The sequence below is a fragment of the Podarcis tiliguerta genome (genome assembly GCF_965153285.1).
Source record: "Podarcis tiliguerta genome assembly, chromosome: 7".
Lineage (NCBI taxonomy): Eukaryota > Metazoa > Chordata > Lepidosauria > Squamata > Lacertidae > Podarcis > Podarcis tiliguerta.
In genome coordinates this window covers 74340803-74368523 of record NC_139540.1, presented here as the reverse complement: position 1 = coordinate 74368523, position 27721 = coordinate 74340803, and the positions used below count along the sequence as shown (strand labels likewise).

At 44.7% G+C, this 27721-nt stretch overlaps 1 protein-coding gene across 3 annotated transcripts in view; it reads left to right on the top strand.

The window, feature by feature from the left end:
- The window catches only part of FBXL7 (F-box and leucine rich repeat protein 7), a 200340-nt gene that overhangs the window by 64851 nt on the left and 107768 nt on the right, over positions 1-27721 (top strand). For all 3 annotated transcript variants that reach the window (XR_014513377.1, XR_014513378.1, XM_083449530.1), the window contains one exon: positions 16606-16695. The gene's annotated coding sequence lies outside the window, so the exon portion shown is untranslated. The remainder of the gene's footprint in view (positions 1-16605; positions 16696-27721) is intronic.

Below are 27721 nucleotides of genomic sequence, written 5' to 3'. Positions count from 1 at the left end.
TGGCCAATAAAGCGAGATGAGCACCACAACCCCAGAGTCGGCCACGACTCGACGTAATGGTCAGGGGTCCCTTTACCTTTACCTTTAATACAAGAAATTGAAGTGAGGGAAGATGGGGTTGTCAACCTGGGAAGGTAACGCATCTAGGAGATGGAAAACTCTGACCCTAAACCTCTGCTGCCTTGTGGGATATCTTCAGGAGAAGAAAAAGGCTAAGGAGTGGAGTCCTTAAGATGGCACCTTGTATGCCTCTTTCTGGCAACTCCTGCAGCCAAGCTGATGCCAAATGTGTTGCTCTGCTTTCCATTGAACCACATTGGCGAGGCCAAGAGGGGGGTCTTGTCTGGCCAGCCCAGGACCTCCGTACACACTCCCCAGGTCTGCACTAATGCAGCGGTTTAACTTCACCCTTGGAAGTGGACTCCATTGTCTCTCGAGACAGAAGGATGCCAACAATAATTTTAAAAATACAATAATGCAGCAGGATCAATACAACAGCAATAAGGTACGAATGACATTCAATAATGAATGAATTAGCACTGTATCTAGATCATTCGTTGTGGGTTTCACCTCCCCTGTGTGACGCACACACCCTTTAAATCTGCTTTGGAGGGTTGGGGGAAACTCTAAAACGCGGGGTGTGGAGGAAGTCCTGTTGTACGAGTGAACCTCATTCCATGCATGCATACTTAGTGCTGCATTGAATTCTTTATATCTATATCTATAATTTTTATTAAATTTCTGTTTTACCTTTTAGAAAATTCACTTAACCAACCTTAAAATATCAGTGACTTCCCTTCCTCTCTTTCCATGGTTCATTTTGCACAATATAAATCCCTGCATATTTTTTACAAAAACTAAACCATTCGGTATTCCATTATTGCATCCACCAAAACTTATTTACACTGTTGGATTTATCTTTAGCTACTCACGTTTTCAAATATACACAATTTCCCTCCATATATTCAATAAACACTTCCCAATCCTCTTTAAACATGTGGTGTTCTTGTTCTCTTATTCTATATGTTAGATCCACAAGTTGCGGATATCCATCAGTTTAAGTTGCCATTCTTCTTTAGTTGGGACCTTGCTCACTTTCCATTTTTAGGCTAACGAAACAAGAGCTGCAGTTGTGGCATACATAAATAATCTGCGTTGAATTCTACCTGATACCTTTGCAAGTTTGCTCTCAGATGGCTTCCTATTTGTTTCCCAAAAGTCAATATGGGGTCTCCCTGCACCTGATGGACCTTTAGACTAGACTTACCTCTCTTGTAAGTTTGTGACTCATGTCCCAGCAGTGGCGAAGCGTGGGGGTGCAGGGGGGGCCGGGCGCACCGGGCGCAACATCGGGGGGGGGCGCTCGCACTCGCAGCTCTCTGCCCCTACCTGGCTCACTCACTCTCTCTCAGTGCAGTGCTGGCTGTGCGAATCCGATCTGAGCCGCTGGGTCGCACAGCCAGCACTGTGGAGGGGAGGGTGCCAGGCGTGCGGTGCGGTGCGGAGAGAGAGCGAGGGACTATCTGGGGGAGGGACAGTGCAGCGGGGGGGGGGGCAAATTACTTGCCTTGCCCCGGGTGCTGACAACCCACGTTACGCCACTGTGTCCCAGTCTTGGATTTCTTGCAGGTGCAGGAGCTCTGATAGTGCACATTGACGTCACAGGTATTAAAGGGTGTTTCTATTCAATTTGAAGCTGCAAACAGGTCTGTGGACATGAAGGCATTTTATGTGCATTTGACTTCTCTGTTGGAGTGAAACAAATCTGGAGGGAGACATCGATGCCATTGAGTTTTGCGGCCTTCGGCGTATAGGAAGTTCAATTAAAAGGAAGGAATTGTTTTGAAAGCTACTCTAAAAATTGCAAATGGCTCTGGAATGCAAACCATGATGCAGGCGGTTGAGAAAACAGATTGGGTGGAATCTAAACGGGTACAAATAGACTACAAGCTTTCAGTTCCTGGAAGGCAAGTCTTCTGTAACTCAGTCAGCACTCTAGCAGAAAGAATCCAGATTTGGCAAGTCACAGAAGTCCACCTGGGCCTAAAGGGACCCATGATTCTTCTGGACCTCCATGTTTCTTGATGGTGAAACAGTTCATAGCTTAGATTTAAACAGTAGCATGCAAAAGACGGGGGGAGTTAAATCTGGGCATTCGGCCACAGTAAACGGGATGCAAGTTCCTTCATGTTTGAATCTGGGCTACAATAAAATAAATACTGTCACAAATGAGGCATAAAATGAAGCTTGCTGGTTATGTCTCAGTGAAAACTATGTATGCATGCTTTTCAATATAATAAATAAAATACCTTGGTTGTGGGCGAAAGCTTCAGCTATGCTCCTGTGTGGTACGGTGACATATATTTTAGAAATATTAAGCCTGCACTTGACCTAGGAGTTTGCATTCAACATGTCTGCCTACTTTTTAAAGTTACAAATGAGTATATTTTTTGTGGGGGTTTGAAAGCCCACAAAGCACTTTACTGATTTAATAGTGGTGTCCATTCACAGGACACCACCGAGTTTCACAACCAAGGCGTTAGGTGGAAACTAGCAGTTGAATCGCTGTTTTTGTAGGTGCTGTCAGTGTGGGCTGAGCTTTTGCAGGGTTGTAAACGAAACAAGGCATGTTGTGGCCCCAGGGAGCTTACAATCAGAAATAAATGTATGGTTTCAGTGACCTTTGGCATGGCATTTCAATGTATAACTCCCTAGGCACAAACGGAGGAATAGCGCTCTGACCCAACCACTAAGCTACACTGACCTGTATGCAGTGAAAATATTCTATAGCGCAGAGGCCAGCAGGGAGAGAAGTCATGGCATCTTACACACTCCTACTCTCCCTCTGCGGCACAAGAAAACATTTATTATTATTATTTATTGAATTTATATAAGCTATCTGCACAAAACATAATTAGTTTGTGTAATTTCGTGCTAGGAGATAATAGCAGTGGCCTCTAGCTTAGGCACCTTTTAAAAGCGGACTACACAAGTTGGGGGACGCTGGTGGTGCTGTGGTCTAAACCACTGAGCCTCTTGGGCTTGCTGATCAGAAGGTTGGCGGTTTGAATCCCCACGGTGGAGTGAGCTCCTGTTGCTCTGTCCCAGCTCCTGCCAACCTAGCAGTTCGAAAGCACACCAGTGCAAGAAGATACAGTGGTACCTCGGGTTACAGACGCTTCAGGTTACGGACTCCTCTAACCCAGAAATAGTACAGTGGTACCTCGGGTTAAGTACTTAATTCATTCCAGAGGTCCATTCTTAACCTGAAACTGTTCTTAACCTGAAGCACCACTTTAGCTAATGGGGCCTCCTGCTGCCGCCACGCTGCTGGAGCACAATTTCTGTTCTCATCCTGAAGCAAAGTTCTTAACCTAAAGCACTATTTCTGGGTTAGCGGAGTCTGTAACCTGAAGCGTATGTAACCTGAGACATACGTAACCTGAGGTACCACTCTATCTTCGGTTAAGAACTTTACTTCAGGATGAGAACAGAAATCGTGCGGCAGTGGCGGCAGGAGGCCCCATTAGCTAAAGTGGTACCTCAGGTTGAGAACAGTTTCAGGTTAAGAACGGACCTCCAGAACGAATTAAGTTCTTAACCCGAGGTACCACTGTAAATAGGTACTGCTGTGGTGGGAAGATAAACGGCGTTTCCGTGTGCTCTGGTGGTCCGTTGCACCAGAAGCCGGTTAGCCATGCTGGCCACATGACCTGGAAAGCTGTCTGTGGACAAACGCTGGCTCCCTCAGCCTGAAAGCGAGATGAGTGCCACAACCCCATAGTTGCCTTTGACTGGACTTAACCGTCCGGGGTCCTTTACCTTTACATTTTTACCTTAGACAAATGAATGGAGGATGGATCTCTCAATTGCCAGTAGTCATGATAGCTGACTGGCACTTGTCTTCAACTGGGGGGTCAGGACCTCATAGCATACGGTTTCCCAAACTTGGGTCTCCAACTGTTTTTGTACTACAATTCCCATCATCCATGACCACTGGGCCTGCTAGCTAGGGATGATGGGAGTTGTAGTCCAAAAACAGCTGGAGACCCAAGTTTCAGAAAGCATGCATTGGTGGGTCACAGCCTGATCCAAGGTGGGTCATAACAGGAGCACTGCCAGCATGCAAGCGTACGGGAGAAGATTAAGAAAAGGGTCTTCAGATGTCCCCTGGGTTTGACAAGGTTGAAGATACATACTGTAGTTTCAGAGTCCTGGTTGATGGAAGCATGTCTTTTGCCATTATGGGAAAGAGGACTTCGCAGCAGGGTTAATCATTGCGTCTAATGCAATAGGGCTCTTTCATTCTTTTATGCTTGTTACTTGTTTCTCTCCCCTAAAGGTAAAGGTAAAGGTACCCCTGCCCGTACGGGCCAGTCTTGCCAGACTCTAGGGTTGTGCGCCCATCTCACTCAAGAGGCCAGGGGCCGGCGCTGTCCGGAGACACTTCCGGGTCACGTGGCCAGCGTGACATCGCTGCTCTGGCGAGCCAGAGCCGCACACGGAAACGCCGTTTACCTTCCCGCTAGTAAGCAGTCGCTATTTATCTACTTGCACCCGGGAGTGCTTTCGAACTGCTAGGTTGGCAGGCGCTGGGACCGAACAACGGGAGCGCACCCCACCGCGGGGATTTGAACCGCCGACCTTTTGATCCGCAAGCCCTAGGCGCTAAGGCTTTTACCCACAGCGCCACCCGCGTCCCTTCTCTCCCCTACACACACACAAATAGAAACCAGAATTTAAGACATTGCTGTCTGGCAGAGAAGCAACGCTAGAACGGTCTTTCTTGCATACCAGATCTAAGCTCTTATGGCTTCCTAGAGGCTACCCTAACCCATAATAACCATGTTCTCCACCGACCCCCTCCTGCGAGCACGGATCTCGAAGTGTCCAAATTCAGCAATTCATGACAAGCAATAGAAATTCCTATTCCTACAATAAATACAATGCAGCTGGAGCAATGATTTACAATGCTGTCCTAGACACATTGACCCAGTTCAATGGGGGCTTACCCCCAGATAAGTGCTCGTAAGATTGCAGCCTTAATTCATAAATATATTGGGAAAGATAAAGCCCAGTTGGGAGAGGGATCTGGAAATTCTATTCGTGCTATGATTTTACAGATTTTCCCGTTGAATTTTTGACAGCCCAGTGACACTTCCTTCCTCTTGACTGCTTTATTGGAGTTCTTCTGCATGAGCATCTTCATGTGTTTTCAATAAATAGCTCTAAATTAAGGCTGAGCTTTGTGAAACCTTTTGCAGCAATAGTTTCTGTCTGCATGGTGTGTCGAGTTCATTTTACCCTGAAATAGCCCATCTAAATGTTGCATGAGGACTGCGAGGCCATTGCTTATATGGTACAGTGGTACCTTGGGTTACATACGCTTCAGGTTACATACGCTTCAGGTTACATACACTTCAGGTTACAGACTCCGCTAACCCAGAAATAGTACCTCAGGTTAAGAACTTTGCTTCAGGATGAGAACAGAAATTGTGTGGTGGCGGCGCAGCGGCAGCAGGAGGCTCCATTAGCTAAAGTGGTACCTCAGGTTAAGAACAGTTTCAGGTTAATAACGGACCTCCGGAACAAATTAAGTACTTAATTCAAGGTACCACTGTATAACTGCAATGGTTTCCTCATTTGTATGATTATAGGTAAAAGTGAGGTTTTTGAGCTGGAGAAGGCAGAAAGTGAGGGAAACAAGTGTCCTTTTTTATGATCAAAAACAAAACTGCACAGCATTTGCCAAACAGCAGGATTTATCTGTTTTGCTTTCCTCAAGCAGGGAGTAAAACCCACCAGGTTTCCATTTCAACTTTCCTAAAACTTTACCTTCTGTTTATTTTATTTGTGTACATCTGTAGTCAGCTGCCTTCGGACAGCTCAAGGAAGGTAAGAGTATATTAACAGCAGACGGCTCAAGAACAATAACGAAATGCTAACATCCAGGTCCGTAAAAGCTTAGACCAGGCGGCTACTCCCCAGTCTCCATTAAGGGGGTTCCTATGTGAAACATGAGGGACGTGGGTGGCGCTGTGGTCTAAACCACAGAGCCTAGGACTTGCCGATCAGAAGGTCGGCGGTTCGAATCCCCGCGACAGGGTGAGCTCCCGTTGCTCGGTCCCTGCTCCTGCCAACCTAGCAGTTCGAAAGCACATCAAAGTGCAAGTAGATAAATAGGCACCGCTCTGGTGGGAAGATAAACAGCGTTTCCGTGCGCTGCTCTGGTTCGCCAGGAGCGGCTTAGTCATGCTGGCCACATGACCCAGAAGCTGTATGCCGGCTCCCTCGGCCAATAAAGCGAGATGAGTGCCGCAACCCCAGAGTTGGTCACGACTGGACCTAATGGTTAGGGGTCCCTTTGCTTTTACCTATGTGAAACATACAGCTGTTTGACAGGCCTTATCCTAAAGTGACATGTTGAATCCATGTGCAATTTGATTTTTTAAAGGGTTACACCTTACATTCTGTTTCGCCAGCTAGCTGAAGGTTCTTGGCTATCGATATAGCCACAGCCATATGGCTCTGTGCATGTGTGCCAAATAGTTCTGCTACAATACTTCTACAGTCGTACCTCAAAAGTTGAACAGAATCCGTTCCGGAACTCTGTTAGACTTCCAAAATGTTTGGAAACCAAGGCGCGGCTTCCGGTTGGCTGCAGGAAGCTCCTGCAGCCAATCGGAAGCTGCGGAAGCCGTGTCGGACGTTCAGCTTCCAAAGAATGTTTGCAAACTGAAACACTCACTTCTGGGTTTGCTGTGTTCGCGAGCCAAAATGTTCAACTCGCAAGGTGTTCAACTTCCGAGGTTCGACTGTACTGGGTTTGTGCCTCAGTGGGTTTGTGCCTACATCAGTGTGGTGTGGTGGTTAAGAGCAGTGGACTCATTATCTGGTGAACTGGGTTCCTCTGGGTAGTGATAAAGCGGTATATCAAATCCAAACTCCTCCTCCTCCTCCTCTTCTTCTTCTTCTTCTTCTTCTTCTTCTTCTTCTTCTTCTTCACCTTCACCTTCACCTTCACCTTCACCTTCACCTTCACCTTCACCTTCACCTTCACCTTCACCACTGGTGAGGCATGTACATTCATTTCTGAACATGACTGTGTTACTTCAGACATTGTCAATGGAACTTACTTTCAGGTATCGTGGTTCGGAAACTTTTACATCCATTGCTGAAAGCCATCTTTCAGTTTGCCATTTCCCATCAGCACAGATTGGATATCTTCTCTCTGGTTTGACTTGCACTGAGAAATCTTTATTTACAAAACTCGGTTAATGCATACAGATGGAAGCCAAGTTGACTGACAAAGCCAACTCAAGTTGGATTTATGCTGTTACGGTAGGCAAATGGCCAGAACCTCTTGCCTCTCCGATGGAAGGCAATTAATTTATCCAGTCTGCAATATTCACATTGCAAAATGCTAGCATGAAAGAACAGGGAGTTGGATTTTGTTTCCCCTCACAACAAATTCTTCCGTTTGTTTCTTTCAGCACCTTTTTCTATAGATGGGCTCTATCTTGAACAACTTGGCGCTACCATGTTTTGTACACACTTCAGAATGACGACAAAAATAGGCAGCAGGGCTCTCAAACTGTTTTAACCGGGGGCACATTTCAAATTTTGAGAGGGTGCTGGGGGCACCTGTCACAAAATGGCTGCCATGCGGTGCATGACATAAAACAAAATGAAACGTGTCATAACATCACCGTCACTCTCATTTCACAGAAATTGCTTAGAAAGTACCTTCACATTTTGCCCCGTAACTTTCTAGGAGGGTTACACACACACACACACACACACACACACACACACACACACACATACACATATAAATGCTAGGTTGGTGACTTCTGAAACGGTCAAGAATTTTGGAGGACAAAGTTTACTTATAGACAGAAAAGGGGTGTAATGACTTGGAGATGAGGAATGAGCTGTTATGGAGGGTCTCTTATGGGGAGTTTTGTTCCAAAATTCAAATCTTCCAAAAGTGTGTAATTACAATCTAGGCCACTCTGCTATGTCTGCAGGTTTTTAAAATTAATATTTTTTTTTAAAGTTAAACTCTGCACCCTAGTGCATCTATCCAGTTACACTATCTCTGTGTTAAAAATGATTTAAGGCTATATATGACTTTATGTTCTTTGTGTGTTGATTCTGTAGTATGTCAGCTGGCAGGGTTGTTTAGAAACATTGAGGGTGGCTGCCAAAGAAAAGCCTTTCCTGACAAGGAGATCATGCCCTTTATTAAAAATGTAGCTTTTAATTGTAAAATCACGTGTTTGTGGCTTGCTTTTAATCTAACTTAAGTAGTCTCTCATAAGCATATTATGATTAGCAAGTTGCCCTTTTCTTCCCAAGCTGAGGAAATCCCTCTTCTCATATGTATGATCTTATTTATTTATGCTCCTAATGCCCTGTAGTTCATATTAGTTTCTATGTTATACACAACCAGCTGTCTTTAAGCTTTTGCTTCTACAAACTATCAATGTTCTTAGTGCCTTTTCTTTTTTAAATATAATGTTTTTTTTGTTTTTTATGGAGATTTTCTACTTTTTATAATATGTGAATACCAATATTGTATTTGGACACATGGGATAGCGCATAAAATGTTTCTGTTCAACTAGACGTTTGGCTGATTAACATTTTGTAGCTTTTTGAATGTGTTAGTGGGTTATCATAGAAGGGTAGAGTTGGAAGGGCCTTGAAGGATCATCTAGTCCAACCCCCTGAAATGCAGGAATATGCAGCAGTCTCATACCAGGATCAAACCTGCAACCATGGCATTATCAGCACCATGCTCTAACCAACTGAGCTATCCAAGTTTGTTTTTGTTTTATTATGTGTTTGTATTCTCCTTAGGACGTCCCTATTTTCATTGGAGAAATATTGGAGGGTATGGAATTATGCAACCCTCTCCCCCCCAAAGTTAAGGAGACAAGTAACTATACAACTGTTAGAAGACGCCTGTATGGGGAAGTATTTTAAAAATATTTAATGCATTATGTTTTTTATATATATGTTGGAAGCTGCCCAGAGTGGCTGGGGCAGCCCACTCAGATTGATGGGGCATAAAATGATAAAATTGCTATTATTATTATGGAATAGGTTGTCCTTATGGTCATCGGAGAAATGTTGGAGGGTATGAAATTTATACAAGTACCTACTGAGAAGATCCATAAAAAGCAGCTATCCCGAAAGGAATTACAGCCATACCTTGGAAGCTGGATGGAATCCATTCAACTTAAAATGTTCAAAAACCTAATCACGGCTTCTGATTGGCTGCAGAAGCCGTGGAAGCTCCGTCAGACGTTTAGGTTCCAAAAGAATGTTCACAAACAGAACAGTCACTTCCGGGTTTGCGGTCTTCAGGAGTCAAAACGTCTGAGTTCTAGGGCATTTGGGATCCAAGGTACGACTGTATTGTGAAAATAACATCTCGGGGGGGGGGGCAATTTTTATCCTCACCCACAGGACGCCATATTACCAAAGTAGGTCCCAGTACTTTTATAGTGATATGTATAAACCATATCTTAAGAAGTAAAAATTCTGTGCTTTGCTCAATGCCAAATTTAAATTCAGCAAATCCACATATATTTCCTTTGCTTTTTTTTCTACTTCTGTTAGTTGTGGGGAGGGTTCCATTAAACCGAAACCACAACCCTGATCATTGGATGTTTCTGCTTGAAGCACACACTGGCTTCTGAGATCTTAAATGTAATTTGCCTACACCCATTAGAGCATATTCCCACAGCTATAAGATGAGGAAACCTCTTTTTTAAAAAAAATGCTGTTCAAATATATCACCATTTTGAAATCTGTGGCTTTCTGTGATTGTGAGGAGTTGCCAAATACATAGAGGCTTGAGTGCGGTTAGTGATTTCTCAGATAATAAGAGCTCCACAAATCCAGAACTGGAGAAATTGAAGTCTGCTAATCCTGGGCGTGCTCGGAAAGCTGTAGAGAAATCTACCAAGACAGCAGCAGCAGCAGCAAGCCATTTCTTTCCATGTTTTGTTGGATCCGGATCGAAGAAAGCAGTTTATCCAACCCCTTGTGACCTTGGAAAGGAAATCTCTTGCATTATCAGCCAGGCTCTTAAGAGTTCACTCCAGTTGCTTTTGGCTGCATGCATGGCGACCATCACCTCAGGGACTGGAAGGCTGACTTGGAGAAAGGCCCCTGTTTTTCCAAGGCTTTTATAGAGTTGAAAGGCTGCCTGACAGTAGTCTTTTATGCATACGGCATTGGGAGAAAGTTATATTGCATATTCGACAATATTTTCCGCTCAGGGTGGGGTGGGGGCGCTAATGGAAGAGGCAGCTTCGTTGACTGATAATTGCATCCCTCCTCCCTGCCCCAAACTGGCAGCAGAGAGCAGCACACAGGCCTAGTTAGCTCTTGGCTGGCCAGTGCTGGAAGCTTGAGCGATCGTAGAGAAACAAGCAGTTTTATTCCCTTCAGCCCCTAAAACTCCCTTGTAATGACTTCAGGGCTGAGTGAACGTTTCCTTGAAACCATTGCAGCATCTAGAACACCTTGGAATATCTCCTGAGTCCAAAAAAAGACTCCATCATGGTTTGGGAGCTAAAGGAGAATGATAGAAGTTTATTTTCCCCCATCATATGGCCTTGTGGCAACTCTGAGAAGGCTTGGTGTTGTGTCCCAAGAGCTCTCAGGAAGTGGCAAGGCTCTCCTCAGGACCCCAGACTTTATCTAATAGATGAGAACTTATGAGGTGAGGGAGAAGGCAATGCATAAAGGATTTCTGCCCTACTTCCCTTCCGTATTCCCGTCAGTAGCTCATAGATTCCCACTATTTCATATTGCACATTCATGGTTGCCACTGGTTCCCAGTGCTTTGAGACTCCTGGAATAATGTTCATGCAATATGGTATGGCTACTAACTGAGCTTAGAAACGGTTGAGTGGCGAGGTGCAAGATCAGCCATCTGAAAAATGGGGTGATTGAATTGCACTGTTGGAGAAGAAGAAGGAGAAGAGTTTGGATTTGATATCCCGCTTTATCACTATCCTAAGGAGTCTCAAAGCAGATAACATTCTCCTTTTCCCTTCCTTGCCCACAACAAACACTCTGTGAGGTGAGTGAGGCTGAGAGACTTCAGAGAAGTATGACTAGCCCAAGGTCACCCAGCAGCTGCATGTGGAGGAGCGGAGACGCAAACCCGGTTCCCCAGATTACGAGACTACCGCTCTTAACCACTACACCACACTGGCTCTCACACTGGAGCAAACAAAAGTAAGCCCTGCTCCCAGAACAAAAATGTCCCTGATTTTCAAACACTGGCAGGATTTTAGCATGGGTTTCCCAGTATACTATTAGACTTTTCTGTCTGTTAAATCATGGCTAGTGTGGGATTTTTTAAAAACCCTGCCGAATTCCTTTGCTGCTTGTTTATTTCAGTAATGAAAAAAGCAGAGTGTTCTCTGTCGGCCAAGGTATTTTACTGTTGTGGTTTTCATATAAGATAGGGGTGGTCAGGCAATGTGCCAGGGAATCCTCAGGTACCTCACATGCTTATTGGGCATTTGGTGAGAAGATCAGGAATGAAAACACTTGGAGCCAGATTGCGCGCCTCTGTTGGTAATTTACCTAGCTTTCCTTAACTCATTCAGCCAGTGGGCCAAAAGACTGCTGCTGTGTTCTTGATCCAGCTAGAAAAAATGTGATAGTACAGCTCAACAGGCTGAGAGAAGCAGCTACTTGGGATAGAAGGAGATCTTAGATCAGTCCATTCTCTACCTCGTGCTCCTTCATGCCAAAAAGAACAGATCAGCTCAGTTGTTTAATTGGACTATTCATGTGTAGCACATTGGGACGCGGGTGGCACTGTGGGTTAAACCACAGAGCCTAGGACTTGCCGATCAGAAGGTCGGCGGTTCGAATCTCTACGACGGGGTGAGCTCCCGTTGCTTGGTCCCTGCTCCTGCCAACCTAGCAGTTCGAAAGCACGTCAAAGTGCAAGTAGATAAATAGGTACCACTCCGGCGGGAAGGTAAACGGCGTTTCCGTGCACTGCTCTGGTTTGCCAGAAGCGGCTTAGTCATGCTGGCCACATGACCCGGAAGCTATCTGCAGACAAATGCCGGCTCCCTCGGCCAAAAAAGCAAAATGAGCGCCACAACCCCAGAGTCGGTCACGATGGACCTAATGGTCAGGGGTCCCTTTACCTTTACCTATGTGCAGCACGGTCAACCTGTTAGATAGTATATATTTGCTGTATGTCATGGATCATGCTTTATCCCACCACTCCCCTCAGATTTGTACAGCAAGCAGGCTGGACAATGCCATGCCAAACACACCTATACCTGGTGCGTGTGGTGCTGTGGTCAAACCACTGAGCCTCTTGGGCTTGTCGATCAGAAGGTCAGCGGTTCGAATCCCTGCAATGGGGTGAGCTCCCATTGCTCTGTCCCAGCTCCTGCCAACCTAGCAGTTTGAAAGCATGCCAGTGCAGGTAGATAAATAGGTACCACTGCGGCAGGAAGGTAAACGGCGTTTCCATGTGCTCTGGCTTCTGGCATGGTGTCCCATTGCAGCAGAAGCAGTTTAGTCATGCTGGCCACATGACCTGGAAAGCTGTCTGTGGACAAACGCCGGCTCCCTTGGCCTGAAAGTGAGATGAGCGCCACAACCCCATAGTTGCCTTTGACTGTCAGTCAGTCAGTCAGTTTTATTGCACATAGCCAAAGGCTGCCACAATGTTCACAGAAAATATACTGGATTGATACAAAAGACTTAAAACATTTATACTATCAAAACATTACGTACTCTAAACAGAGGTATAAAAGTACCCCAATATACAAATCAAGACATTAAACAATAAAATTCATAAGCTAAAATCATCGCATGGCCACTAATATATCAAAAAACATTGTCGATTAATACAGTGTGCAGTTTATACTTGGAGTTTGGTGACAAAGATAGAGCATAGCCTGATGTAGATAGTTAGGGTCAAATAAATTCATCTCCTTTGACTGGACTTAACCATCCAGGGGTGCTTTACCTTTTACTTTTTATATCTGTAAGCAATGAAGTTGTGGCCTAATTTGAACCCAGGATGCTTGCCAGAGTCCTTATTTACCTGTCACTTGAGATAAGAGGGCAGCAGGTCAGGTCGCTTGGGCACACAATTTAGCTTCAAACTGATAAGTATTCAGACACCTCAACATGGTTCTAATGTTACCCTTAGAGTTTTGGTGCATGTTGACATTTCAGGCATTTCAGGCATTTCAGGCATTATCTTTATGCCACTTTTCCACACACACCAAAATCATGCTCCAAGCAGCTTACAACAAAGAAGACAGGAAGGCATTTCAAACAAACACTACAAAAACAATTTCATAATAACAGAGCAAAACGGTATCAGATATAATAGCATGCAAAAAGCCACATTTCAGTACAGGGGTCAGCAAACTTTTTCAGCCATGGGTCGGTCCACCGTCCCTCAGACCATGTGGTGGGCCGGACTATATTTTTTTTTTGGGGGGGGGGAGTACGAATTCCTATGCCCCACAAAAAACCCAGAGATGCATTTTTCTTTGTCTTTTTTCTTTTCTTTCATTCTTAGTTTTGTGTTTTAATCTGTAAGATTTGGAATTGTTTCTTTCTTGTTTTGGCGCGTTGTTACATTTTGTTGTTAATATTAATAAATATTATTCAAAAAAATTAAATAAAAGCACACATTCTACTCATGTAAAAAAAACCAGGCAGGCCCCACAAATAACCCAGAGACGCATTTTAAATAAAAGCACACATTCTACTCATGTAAAAACATGCGGATTCCTGGGCTGGATTGAGAAGGCGATTGGGTCGCATCTGGCCCACAGGCCTTAGGTTGCCTACCCCTGTTTCAGTACTATAAAGGTAACAAGCTTACATAAACAGCATCCAAGAGCAAATATAACAAGGGAGCTTCATAGTTTCACCTTGGCCCTAGAAACATCCCTCCTATTGTGTTACACTTACTTTTTGTGTGTGCCGCATTTGATCTTGACCTCAGCCGTTTAATGTGCTCCTCCATCGATTCAAAAGAAGCCCATTTGAGAGTCTAAACAAGGGTTTTAACTATCCTGTCCTTGCGCTGTTTTTCTAATGGGAAGGGACTCCTTGTGTGGTCTTTCCTTCTGCCACAAATGCAAGTCAGTATCTCTCACAATTGCTCTTTGTGTAAACATGGAGTCCAACATGCGCATGCACACATGCAGAAACCAGTTAAATATTTATGGCTGAGAGATGATCTCATAGATTGTCTCTGTACAGAGGAATCCTTCTTTCTGATTTGATATGTGGACAACATCACTCCTTTTGCGTTGTTTTAAGAACTGTTTTAAACCTATGATGTAGCTGCTTTTAAAGTACTGTTCCCAAACTCCTTATTGTGTCACTTTGGGGCTTGTTTTGCTAAATTTATCTTGTGGTTGCTAATACAGTGGTACCTCGGGTTAAGAACTTAATTCGTTCTGGAGCTCTGTTCTTAACCTGAAACTGTTCTTAACCTGAAGCACCACTTTAGCTAATGGGGCCTCCTGCTGCCGCTGCGTTGCCGCTGCACGATTTCTGTTCTCATCCTGAAGCAAAGTCTTAACCCGAGGCAATATTTCTGGGTTAGTGGAGTCTGTAACCTGAAGCGTATGTAACCTGAAGGGTATGTAACCCGAGGTACCACTGTATCAGAATATGTTATTCACAGCAGTGTTGCAAATGCATTTTCACAAGTTACTCGTCCCCAAAATGTTTTCCGAACCTGCCTGCCCATACATAGTTGTTTGTGGTATATTGACTGTTGGAAAAGGAGAAAATAGCAGCACTGTTTCAAGTGACAAAGTTGTAGTCCTATCTAGCCACCTGGAGTTCCTTTTCACTTGTTCCAACTGTCTTGGGTAAACGGCTATTTGCAACTTGACGGTGAGATTGTCCGGCTCCACAAGATTTCTTATTTTATTCTGACTCTCTACCCTGTCATGGCCAAATTCTGTGTTTGAGAACGTAAAAGGGCTAATAAAATCTTTGTGAGAATTCAGCCTCCCTTCCCTGCTTTCTCTCTGATGATATAGGCACACTTTATGTGCAGCAAGATTGCTCTGTTTGATGTAATAACTAGTACAGTAATGGATCAACCTGATGAGAGATCACCAGCTTAACCATGTCTGAGGCTTGATAGAAAAGCCCAGAAACTACCTTGGCCCTATACTTGCTTTCATTTATATCTAAATGCATGTTGTGTGTTTTCATCATCATCATAGAATCATAGAACTGTAGATTTGGAAGAGACCACAAGGATCATCGAGTCCAACCCTCTGCAATGCAGGAATCATTTGCCCAATGTAGGTCTTGATTAAAAGTCATGCTCTACCAACTGAGCAGACTCCAATATTTTGGCCACCTCATGAGAAGAGAAGACTCCCTGGAAAAGACCCTGATGTTGGGAAAGACGGAAGGCACAAGTAGAAGGGGACAACAGAGGACGAGATGGTTGGCTAGTGTTCTCGAAGCTACCAGCATGAGTTTGACCAAACTGCGGGAGACAGTGGAAGACAGGAGTGCCTGGCGTGCTCTGGTCCATGGGGTCACGAAGAGTCAGACACAACTAAATGACTAAACAACAACAACAACAACAACTGAGCTATCTCAGATGGGCCTTTGGCCTGATCCAGCAGTTCTTAGCTCTCTTTTTTAATTTCACAGGATATCTGGAGATGACAAGGGATGCTAGTGGATTTCATCTAACAGCTTTTGTTGCTGCTTGTCTCGTTTTCTCCTCTTAATGGGTTTTAATATTGGCTTTAGAATACTTACTTAGAATAGCCAATTCCAATGGGATTATTATTATTACATTCTTTGAAGTGTTGTTCTCTATCCTTATGCTGGCTGTTTGCAGTAATAAACACTGACTGACTTGACTCTATCGTGTATCACAAAATACTTCTGAATTCTGCTTTAAAGTGGCTTGACATGCATTGATTGCTATTCAAAGCACTTTGGGACACATGGGATGAGGTGTGTTTGAATGCTTGGGTCAAGGCCACTGGGGCGATTGTCTGATTTTGTACATTTCCAGAATTCACCCAACCATTTAATTTAGGAACCCCAACCTGGGCTGAAAACTATAACAACATACATAGAATCATAGAATCATAGAGTTGGAAGAGACCACAAGGGCCATCGAGTCCAACCCCCTGCCAAGCAGGAAACACCATCAGAGCACTCCTGACATATGGTTGTCAAGCCTCTGCTTAAAGACCTCCAAAGAAGGAGACTCCACCACACTCCTTGGCAGCAAATTCCACTGACGAACAGCTCTTACTGTCAGGAAGTTCTTCCTAATGTTTAGGTGGAATCTTCTTTCTTGTAGTTTGGATCCATTGCTCCATGTCCGCTTCTCTGGTGCAGCAGAAAACAACCTTTCTCCCTCCTCTATGTGACATCCTTTTATATATTTGAACATGGCTATCATATCACCCCTTAACCTCCTCTTCTCCAGGCTAAACATGCCCAGCTCCCTTAGCCGTTCCTCATAAGGCATCGTTTGAGGTGTTTTTGGGAAAAAAACTGTTTTCTAATCCTCCTGATTTTCCTTTGTAGGTAAAGGCAGCTCAAGCCTCTCATCCGACGTGAGTTCAAGTACAGATCATACTCCAACCAAAACTCAAAAGAATGCCGCCACCAGTGAAGGTATGCCAATGCTATTCCTTGTCTCTGTTTTACTGTCCAACTTTTTTTTGGGGGGGGGGGTAAATTTTCCACTTTTGATCTTCAGCTAAAAACAAAAGAGCAAAAACCAACAAACAACTGAAAAGCAGCATTAATTTTCAAGCCCATCTTTACTTTCTCATTTTGTCTCTTAATGTGTGGGGGCTTGTGACAGTTGGGGGGGGGAACCCATATCTTTAAGAGACATTGCAAAAAGAAGTACCGTATCGCTTTATAAGACGCACCTTTTCCCTTCTAAAAAGTAAGGGGAAATGTGTGTGCGTCTTATGGAGCGAATGCTGGCTGCGCTGCTATCTCTGAAGCCAGAACAGCAAGAGGGATTGTTGCGCAGTCTCCAGAATAATATGATATTGCATAAAATGGGAACCCAGTTTAGTCCACCCTACTAGAGGTTCAAAGAAACTATATTCGAGAGCAGCCCAATTGGGATTCCTGCTAGCTCTCCAATCATTAGTCTTACTCAGCAGGTAGGCCTGGTGATATAGTTCCAAATTTGGGAGACCAAAGCCACCTTCCACAAAGGGAGGAGACTTGAGAGCAAAAATAAATAAAAAATCCAAGATGGAGGTGATCTTGCGTGGGAATTTGCGCGTGGGGGCCTTTGAAACCGCCCACCCTTTCTCGGGAAGGAAGCATCTCCGAGGTCGGTGGGATTTACTCCCGAGTAAGGGTGTGCAGAATAAGGAGGGGGAAAGCTGGGTGAGGACTCAAAGGGGGCGAGGTGTAGGTGAGGGAATTAAGAGTGACATGGTGGGGGACACCGGGGTGTGAGGGATGGGCGTCATCTCTGGAGGGTTGTTTCCCATTATAAAGAGTACCTGAGGGGTGGCTCAACAGGACTTCCGCCAGCCGACTTCCTTTGGGACTGATAGGGGTGCATGTAAACACGCTTGTGCAGGTTGCATTTTGCAAGAAACCAGTGCTTAATTGCTGGCAGGTGGAAGGGTGACCCTTTTCGGGTCATGTGGTTTGTGTTTACCCTTTTATCTTGTGAATGTAGATGTTTACATGCGGAATAAGTATTGGAAGGGAGGAGGGTTATTGGTTTGTTCTTGCTTTCATTCTGTATTTTGTGCTTTTCACCTTGTATTTTTATGCCGTGAACTGCCCTGAGACCTGGACATGAAGGGCGGTATGCAAATTCAATAAATGAATAAATAGAAGGGGCTTAAGAGAGAAAGGAACTGAATGGAGAAAAAAGGACTGAGTTACACCATAAAATTATATATCAACGGAAAGATAATTTAATGAAGAATGTAATTGTGGGGTTTGCCTCCTAGGATGGGTCATAAGGAAAGGGTTAAAATAGGTGTGATGTGATTGGCCAGTGAGAATGCAAGAGGGGAGTAAAAGATAGAGTGGGAGGTTTTGGAAGTCAGTTGAGGTTTGGGAGTTGAAGAAGGAAGAGGGAGGATTAGGTGTGGGTTGGTAGAGTTGTATTGTGAGAGAGTGAGAGGAATTGTTAGGTGGAGTCAGATAGATAGTTGGGGATAATCAGTTTGGAGTTGTTAGGAACTAAGATTAAGAAACTGACAAGAGAAAAATAAACTGAAACCATACGCTTGTTCCTGCATTGAAAAATAAACTTGATTATTTGTTAATGTTAACAACTGTCAGGACTCCGTGTGTCCCCGTGAGAAGCGGGGTGGTGGCAGCGAAGAAAGTGGTGGCACAGAGTCAATAGACCGTCAAACGTCTGGGGGCTCTGTGTGATCGCCACAATAATGCAATAACTTTCATGAAGGATTATTTATTAAAACAGCAGTCATAAAGAAGAAACGTGAAAGACACAGGAAAAAATGAGATATTCAGGTGAAATTGCCGTGTTAGCACTTTGCGATAAATAAGTGGGTTTTGGGTTGCAGTTTGGGCACTCGGTCTCTAAAAGGTTCGCCACCAACGGCATAGTGCATTGTCCTTGAGGGTCTTCCATTTAATACAATGAGGGCTGGACTTTTATTTTCAAAGGTGGTAATGGAATTACTATGGAAGTTGATCTGCTACACGTGAATGTTGTGTTTTCCTGGTTCTTAGAAGTCTGTGACAAGCAAGCGATAAAGTACATAAAATGAGGCTTCTGGTTCGTTTGAAAGTTTGATGAATCTCACCTGGAGTTAGGAGGGAATGTGTCCTTTTTGGAATGTGGATGTTTTGGTGAAAACGTGTGGTAGACGTAAAGGTTGAGATCTATCTTCAAGCACAATTGGAAATATAACCACTTTATGAAGATGCTTTTTACAGGAGCAGTAAGTAAACAAACAAACAAACCCCTGTGTTGTAATATGAGCAATATCAAAAGCAACACGATGGCCAGAAACAATGACAATGTGAAAAACTTTATGGAATAATTCAAAACATCAAAACTAACAAATTGAAGTCTCTGAAAGTCTCTGAAAATCCTTAAATGAATCACGGTGCCAGACTTTACCTGGCAGAGAGCAAGTTGTGAAGCTTTGTATAATAAGCAAATGTCCGATTCTGATGTCCAACTCTGAACTCTGCTGAATAGTGTATCCGGATAACAACTACTGCTTCGTTGAATTCTTCATCAGCCAATTAGTTCAACACCAATCTTTTTTCAAATAGATATAATGAATAATACTCTGGAACAGTGTTCATGCAATTATCGTATTTTTCGCTCTATAAGACACACTTTTCCCCTCCTAAAAAGTAAGGGGAAATGTGTGTGCGTCTTATGCAGCGAATGCAGGTGGGAGGCTCTGCTCAGCGCTACCTTTAAAGAGCTGCATGAAGCGTGTGTGCGGCTCTTGAGGGCCCCAAGAGCACATGCTCCACGCACTCTTTCAAGGGAGTGCGGCTCTTGGGGGAGACTTAGCCACACACAGCCTCTCCTGGGCAGGGGGAGAGTTCATGCTGCTGCCCGGGAGAGGCTGTGCGCGGCTGTCCCATAAGCCAGGACAGCAAGTGGGATCGCTGAGCTGGTACTACAACTCCCATCATCCCTAGCTAGCAAGACCAGTGGTCAGGGATGATGGGAATTGTAGTCCAAAAGCAGCTGGCGATCCAAGTTTGGGAAACAGTGCCATAGACTTTCAGCCAGCTTGGCTTCCCATCTTCTAGATAGAAATGTAGGACGCCAACTTGATTCTGTGTCAGATCTTTGGTTCATCGCAGTTAGAACTGTCTTATACTGCATGGCCTCCTTACAACTGAAACAGAATTACCTTCCCTAACAAAGCACAGCTCAGAGCTAGGCCCAATTTTGCTGTGTAGTGTGTTGCTTGAGATTTTATAGTCGAGACTGCTTCATTGCTTTATTTTATTGGTCTTTGTTTTTTTGGCACTGTTGCTGGTATTATTGTATTAAGCTGTTCCTGAGCAGCTTTGAGAGCCTTGGCTTCTGCTTAAGCAATTCAAGACCATATTAGGCTTTGGGGGTTTTTTGTGGCGATCTGGCAATGAAAAATGACTTTACTATTTGGTTGATTAAATTTTCGTAGATAATTCATACTGAGTGATTATAAACTCTATGTTAAAAGTATTATAGCAAGGACCACTCACTGTGTCAAAAGAATGTGTGGTGTTTCGGTACAATTTAGTTGGCTGGGGTTGGTTTACCGTAAGAAACGACCAGAGTCTGGTCTCTCCGGCTGGTGTAAAAAATGTATTTTGTCAATGAGTAATGTAGAGTAAGCTTCGCGCATTAGCCTGTTTTGAGACTTCCGGCCAGTACCCAAGTGGCTTATTTTCTCCAGACTTGTAAAAACAAATTCAAATTCAAACTTGCAAAATAAAAAGATTTCGGGAAGGCGAATTATGGGAACTCTTTGTACTTCGTTTCCTGCCCCAGGAACCCAAAGCGTGTGCCTCTTTTATAAGGCTTTTTATACTAGTATGTTTTGGTTTCATTTGATATTCCTGTTTTGTACCAACCACTTTGGACTTGCTTTTAAAAATATAATTTGCCTATTAAACATAACACTCAAGAGATATTAAGCTGACTCCACTCCAAACCAATTCCTTTCCTGGAAAAGTGAGGGAGGATGGGAGCAGGAAAGGTTCAGAGGTAAAAAATATCATTCTCAGCTGACTTAGATGGTAATCCATCCCTGAGATTGTATCCAGAATGAGATCAAGAGTGGCCTTTGAGTTTGGGAACTCTCTTCTTCTCATCCTGCACTGTGGAGGAGAGTTACTAAATGGATCCTGGAATCTCACTAACCCTGCAAGATTTAAAGCAAAAATCTAATAATCTTTCATCACCCTTGGTTTTCATGTACCTTCCTCTGCTTAAATTTACTTTGCAAGCTTCTTGGGACAAAATCTTGCCTTTAAGCCCCGTCGTAAAGATCCATGGATGCTGATGTCACTATAAAACTCATAACCAAAGCAAGTTCTTTGTTGCCTTTGGAGGAAAAAGGGCACCATTAAGCTTATCTGGATAAGCCCACGGTGCTAGACCAACACCATGACTCTAGTGAACTCTGCAAAAATGGAAATAAAGACACTGCAGGAGCAGACTTTGCTTCCACTCAATCACCACAAAAAACCCTAACAAGAAATATACAGGTGCTCTTTTCTCTTTAATCAATCAGACTTTAAAAATAACTTTGCCTATGTTTCATCTCATCTATCATAACCTCTATTTTTTCCTGTAATATTAACACAGATTTGCCAAGAGTAATTAAACCTATAATGATTCTGATTATTTATTCAAACTACTTTGCAAAACAACAACAACCCCCTCTTTAATTTTTCTCTCTGGGTGCATAGGCATTCAACTGAAAACACTTAGAAACCTCCCTAAAGTGGGAACCCTGACTCATCAGAGTTCATGATTGTAGAGATGTGTTGTTTGTTTTTTGCTAAGGGTATTCAGTTGTGAACACTCCTAAAAACTCTCTCCTGAACTTTGTATTAATTACACAAAGAAAAGAGAGAGTAACCTAAAACGTTGGAGGTGAGGGTCTGAAATCACAAAACCAAATCTGGATGCCTTTGGGCAGAGACACAACTTATGTATTAATAATCATTTTGATGGCTACCTTGAAAGCAGAATTTTTTACACACCTGCATTTTGCACTCCTTTTCCGTGGCCTCCTCTTCACTTGTCTCCTCATGTTGCTTTTCAGCTTTTCTGGTTGCTGTTCCTCTTTCCATTGCTGTCGTCACTCCAGTGGGCTCTGGATGATGATATTGTGGCTGATTGTTGCATTGTTGACAAAAGCACATGGGTGCTACAACCAAAAGTGGGGGCACCTGAGATCAGTGATAGAGAGAGTGAAGAAGACGCTGCCAAGCCCAGCATAGAAATAATGTAAATGTGTCTGCAACAATTGCTGAAGATGACCAAATAAACAGGAGGAAGCAGTTTCAGATACAGTGGTACCTCGGGATGCGAACGGGATCCGTTCCAGAGCCCCGTTCACATCCCGAACAGAATGTAAGACATGACAGCGTGCCTGCGTGTGCGCGAGTTGCATTTTGCCGCTTCCGTGCATGTGCGTGATGTCATTTTGACCGTATGCGCATGCGCAAGCTGCGAAACCCGGAAGCGCTCAACCTGAAGCGTATTTATCCCAAGGTATGACTGTACAGTGGTACCCCGCAAGACGAATGCCTCGGAAGACGAAAAACTCGCTAGACGAAAGGGTTTTTCGTTTTCTGAGGTGCTTCGCAAGACGGATTTCCCTATGGGCTTGCTTCGCTAGACGAAACAGCCCTGCCTCTCCTGTCATGGCGACGATCACTGCACGCACGCTCGCTTCCCCGCTCCTCCGGCTCCCTCCCACCTTCCTGCTCACGGCTCCTCCGGCTCCCTCCGACCTTCCGGCTGATGGCCGACCTTCCGGCTGCCTCGTGCCGCTGCCCACCGCCCTCGTGCACTCCTCTGAGAGAGCCGTTGCCGCCAGCAGCCAGCGTTGCAGCCGGAGTCGCGCTCCTGAGCCCCGCCGCCCTCCAGCAGCCGCGTCGCGCGGTGGCCACAAGGCGCGGGTGAGTCTAAGGTACCGGCTGCGGCAGCTGCCCTGCTTCTCCCCACCCCTCCCCGCCGTGGTGCTTCGCAAGACGAAAAAACTCGCTCTATGAAAAAACTCGCAGAACGAATTAATTTCGTCTTGCGAGACACCACTGTACACAGAAAAATAATGAAACAAAGTAGTTAGCTTCAGCTCGGCTCTATGAATTATGTCCTATAAGTGATGTATGTCAAGTATGACGTTTGGTTTGCCAGAACAGAATTCTTCTAACTCCAAAAGGCTGGGAAGTGATTAGTACAAGAACTATTCATCAGGAATCAATTCACTGCTTAGTCTCCAAAGTCTTACATTGACTCACTGTATCTTTCCTAATTATACAGTTTAACATTCTGACTGGTCCAAGCACTGGGTTTCTAATTATTCATTTGAAGAGAATATCACGAGAGCGGACGCGGGTGGGTTAAACCACAGAGCCTAGGACTTGCCGATCAGAACGTCAGCGGTTCGAATCCCCACGACGGGGTGAGCTCCCGTTGCTCGGTCCCTGCTCCTGCCAACCTAGCAGTTCGAAAGCACATCAAAGTGCAAGTAGATAAATAGCTACCGCTCTGGCGGGAAGGTAAACGGCGTTTCCGTGCGCTGCTCTGGTTCACCAGAAACGGCTTAGTCATGCTGGCCACATGACCCAGAAGCTGTACACCGGCTCCCTCGGCCAGTAAAGCGAGATGAGCGCCGCAACCCCAGAGTCGTCCACGACTGGGCCTAATGGTCAGGGGTCCCTTTACTTTACTTTAATATCACGAGGTGCCATTCGGACACGGTGCCAAATCATAGCTTGGCATTATGAAGAGGAACAACCACTAGTCTTGGGTTCGTGTGCACTCTCCTTCCCTTGTGTCTGGTAACTGAGAGTCTTTGCTCCTGGTTTGCAAACCAGGCTTGAGCCAGGACCTACATTAAACCCCACTATGCTTCATGGGGGCTGCTGTGAATTTTGTATATCTCCCCTTCTCTAGCGCAGCATTGCCCAACTTAGTGCAAGCACTGAGCTCACCCGAGGCAACGCAAGTGTACCTTGGACAGCTCCATGCAGGGCTCAGGCCAAATACTGCATGAGAGCAGAGCTCAGATGTTGCTTCAGCATCAGTTACTCTCAAACAGAGCCTTTTGTAGGCACCGCAGCTGTATCTCTGTAGCTCACTCTGCCTTCATTCAGAGGTGCCTATTCACTTAAGTGGAACAACCATCTCCAGGCGTCAGAATGAAAGGGGGGCTGCAGTTGCACTGGGGCTTCTGAGATGGAGGCCTCTAAGTTAGGGAAACCCAGTGTTTTTGGACTATAGTGCCTCTTATCACTGACCCCTGACTGTGCTGCCTGGGGTTGATGGAAATTAGAGTATGGTTAAAGGTAAAGGTAAAGGTACCCCTGCCCATACGGGCCGGTTTGACAGACTCTAGGGTTGTGCGCTCATCTCACTCTAGAGGCCGGGAGCCAGCGCTGTCCGCAGACACCTCCGGGTCACGTGGCCAGCGTGACGAGGCTGCTGTGGCGAGCCAGCACCAGAGCAGCACATGGAAACGCCGTTTACCTTCCCGCCGGAGCGGTACCTATTTATCTACTTGCACTTAGGGGTGCTTTCGAACTGCTAGGTGGGCAGGAGCTGGGACCGAAGACGGGAGCTCACCCCGCCGCGGGGATTCGAACCGCCGACCATGCGATCGGCAAGTCCACAGCGCCACCTCTCAGAGTATGGTTACCATATTTTTTTCAATGAATCCGGGGACACTTTTTTTTGGTAGCTGAGTAGCAACAGAGAGTCAGCAGTGGGGATGGTGAGGCAAAAGACCCTGGGCCCAAGCACACATGCATATTGTATAAAGCTGCAAAGCCCTTCTTTCACACCCTGTGAAACATAAATGCACAGAGTTTTTAAAAAACTGGGCAATGGCACACCAGCCTCCCGTGACTCCTGAGCGTCCCTCAATCTGTCAAAACAAAGGGGGAGGGGCAAGATATCTGTCCCACCAGATGTCCCCGGTTCACCTTTGGCAGTGGCGGCAGCAGCAAGCAGCTCCTGAAGCCAGCCAGAGCCAACTGTGCTACCAGGCTGGCTCCGGGCTGCTGAGGCTGCCGCTGCCACATTTCCCAGGGGCAGATTTGCAAATCTGGGGACATTCTGGGGACAGATGTGCAAATCCGGGGACTGTCCCCGGGAACTGGGGACATCTGGTAACCCTAAATTAGAATCCAAAATATCTGGAGTGCATCAGATTGGAGAAGGCTGCTGTGGGGTACCATGTTAACAGGTGGGTACAAGGAGGGGTTTTGAAGCTGCACCTTATCATCAAGAATGAGAGCCTGCCTATAGATTGTGCTCACACGGTTCTTTCCATCTCAACTGCCTTATCTTGTGCTCGAGAGTCTTATACAGTGGTGCCTCGCAAGACGAAATTAATCCGTTCCGCGAGTCTCTTCGTCTAGCGGTTTTTTCGTCTTGTGAAGCAACCCTATTAGCGGATTAGCGCTATTAGCGGTTTAGCGGCTATTAGCGGCTATTAGCGGCTATTAAAGCCTTAAGGGATTAGCGGATTAGCTGCTAAAAGGCTATTAGCAGTTTAGCGGCTTAGAAAAAGGGGGTGGGGAGCGAAAAAACCCCTCAAGAATCGCAAGACATTTTCGTCTTGCGAAGCAAGCCCATAGAGAAATTCGTCCTGCGAAGCACCTCTGAAAACGGAAAACCCTTTCGTCTAGTGGGTTTTCCGTCTTGCGAGGCATTCGTCTTGCGGGGCACCACTGTATTTTCCAAATGGATTTTCTCTTATTCTGTAAAACATGCTTTTTATGTGATATTATAAACTAGCTCAAGCTCAGTTAGCTTTGCACGAGTGAAGGAGCTTCCCTGTTGGTCATGGTACACAAAACTCCAAACGCAGGTGAGCTTCCTGCGGTTTCATGTTCAACTGTAAGCACTGGGATTTCTACATTGGGGTGTAAAGCTACAATTTGGAATGTGCCAATAAGGAGAATTAAAGCTCACTTTAGATGGGAGGAAGGCCAGAAACTCTGAAACATTCAAGTTAGAGAATGCGTCCTATTGGTTTAGAGCTGGAGAAAGAGGATTTTCCTAGTTATTTGTTCCATGGCTTCTCACTCCCATGTGTTCTGCTTTATAGTTTAACTTGGAAATGTTCTAAGATTGCTTTTGGGAGTGATGCATGTTTGCCCTCAGTTTGCATCATAGCCTCATGTATTTACTTTTTTAAAAAACAAACATAAAATAACTACTTTAAAAAAACGGACAGCAAAGCTAAATTAAGCATTTAACATAACATGTAGTTTGGCCTCTAGTGCTGTCATTTAATCAATGTGCCTATGTGTTAGAGGAGATTTGCAGACTGAAAACTGCAGCAGACAATGCATTTGCAACTGTATGAATAACATCCAGAAATCAAAAGTGGAATAATGCCAGGTTTGTTGGTAAATTGATGCCACTCTGAAAGCAACATCAAAGAATTCAGAACCTCTAAATCTAGTGAGAATTTCGTAAGCACCTTTAGTTGAAACTAGGACTGTGTATATTATTATTATTATTATTATTATTATTATTATTATTACCCCACCCATCTGACTGGGTTGCCCCAGCCACTCTGGGCAGCTTCCAACACCTATAAAAACACAATAGCATTCATTTAAAGTATGTCCCCTATAGAATCTTGAAACTGTAGGTGCTGGTGATTGTAGCTTCTGTGAGGAACAAACTACAGTTCCCAAGATTCCTTGTGTGTTGGGGGGGTATGTGTGCCTTAAACCAAGCCTACACCATTTAATCCTCAATTAAAATAAACATTTTTAGAAAGTAGCCCACCCTCTGAAGATGAACGCAATCTGGGAGAGGAGCATTTTCAGACACACCCTCTGAAATCTACAAAATGTGACTTTGGTCCAGAAGATCAAAAGCAGCCACATGTAAACCAGGCTCTATGTACTGAGAATAATCTTAAACTTGGTAGATACACACATGACGACACGGGCTTCCATCCACCGATCCCTACTCTTCTTTTCTCGGCTTATTTTAGTTTCCCTCAAGCAGCTACTTGTCCCAAGTAAACCAACCCTCTAGAGCAGTGTTTTCCCAAACCTGGGTCTCCAGCTGTTTTTGGACTACAATTCCCATCATCCCTGACCACTGGTATTTCTACCTAGGGATGATGGGAGTTGTAGTCCAAAAACAGCTGGAGCTCCAAGTCTGGGAAACATTGCTCTAGCGGCTGTCCCTCAACCCTCTTGCCATTCGGAGGAGTGTGCAGCCTTGTGCACACAAAAGATGGACTGAGCTCACATACAATTCGTAAGATCTAAGAAGAGCGGCCAGCCAAAGTAGCAGCTTGCAGCTGCCTCCTCTCACAGCGCGATATATGATCGCTCGCTTTGCTGCCTATTGTGTGGTCAACGCTAGCTCTGCTTTGACTCTCATTTTGAAATCTATTAGTTGTGACATAAGTCTTGAACTTAATACCTGGTGGACCAAAGGATATAGAACGGATCCCAGACCTCTTAAATAGTCTTCATACTTTTAAGCTGTGAAACTGGCTGATAGGAGAACCAGTTCTCTGTGCTGAGCCAGGATGGGCATGCTGTCCAGACTTGCGGTCGCTTTCTGTGGAGATTTCTTTTTGCAAATAATTTTTGGAGGGCAAGTGAAGAAGAGCTTGTAATTGGTTTGTGGTGAAGGTAGAGGCCAATGTTCTTTGGCAAAACAAGGCCTGGAATGTGTGGTTTTTGGAGTGTTAAATAGATTACTATTTTTTCTTTGCTTTCCATATAACGCCAAAACCCTTTTTTTTTTATTAGCTCCGTATCGGAGCTTATGGAGCAAATACCAGCATTTGTGTAAACTCCAGGCTTCTTTCTCTGGAAAATTTACTGGAGCAAGTTAAAACCGCAGAGCCAGTGTGACTCACTCTACATTTTATATTTATATTTTTGCACAAAACAAAACTTTGCTTGTAGTTGACTGATCTTTCATATCTTGCACCCCCATCGTTCT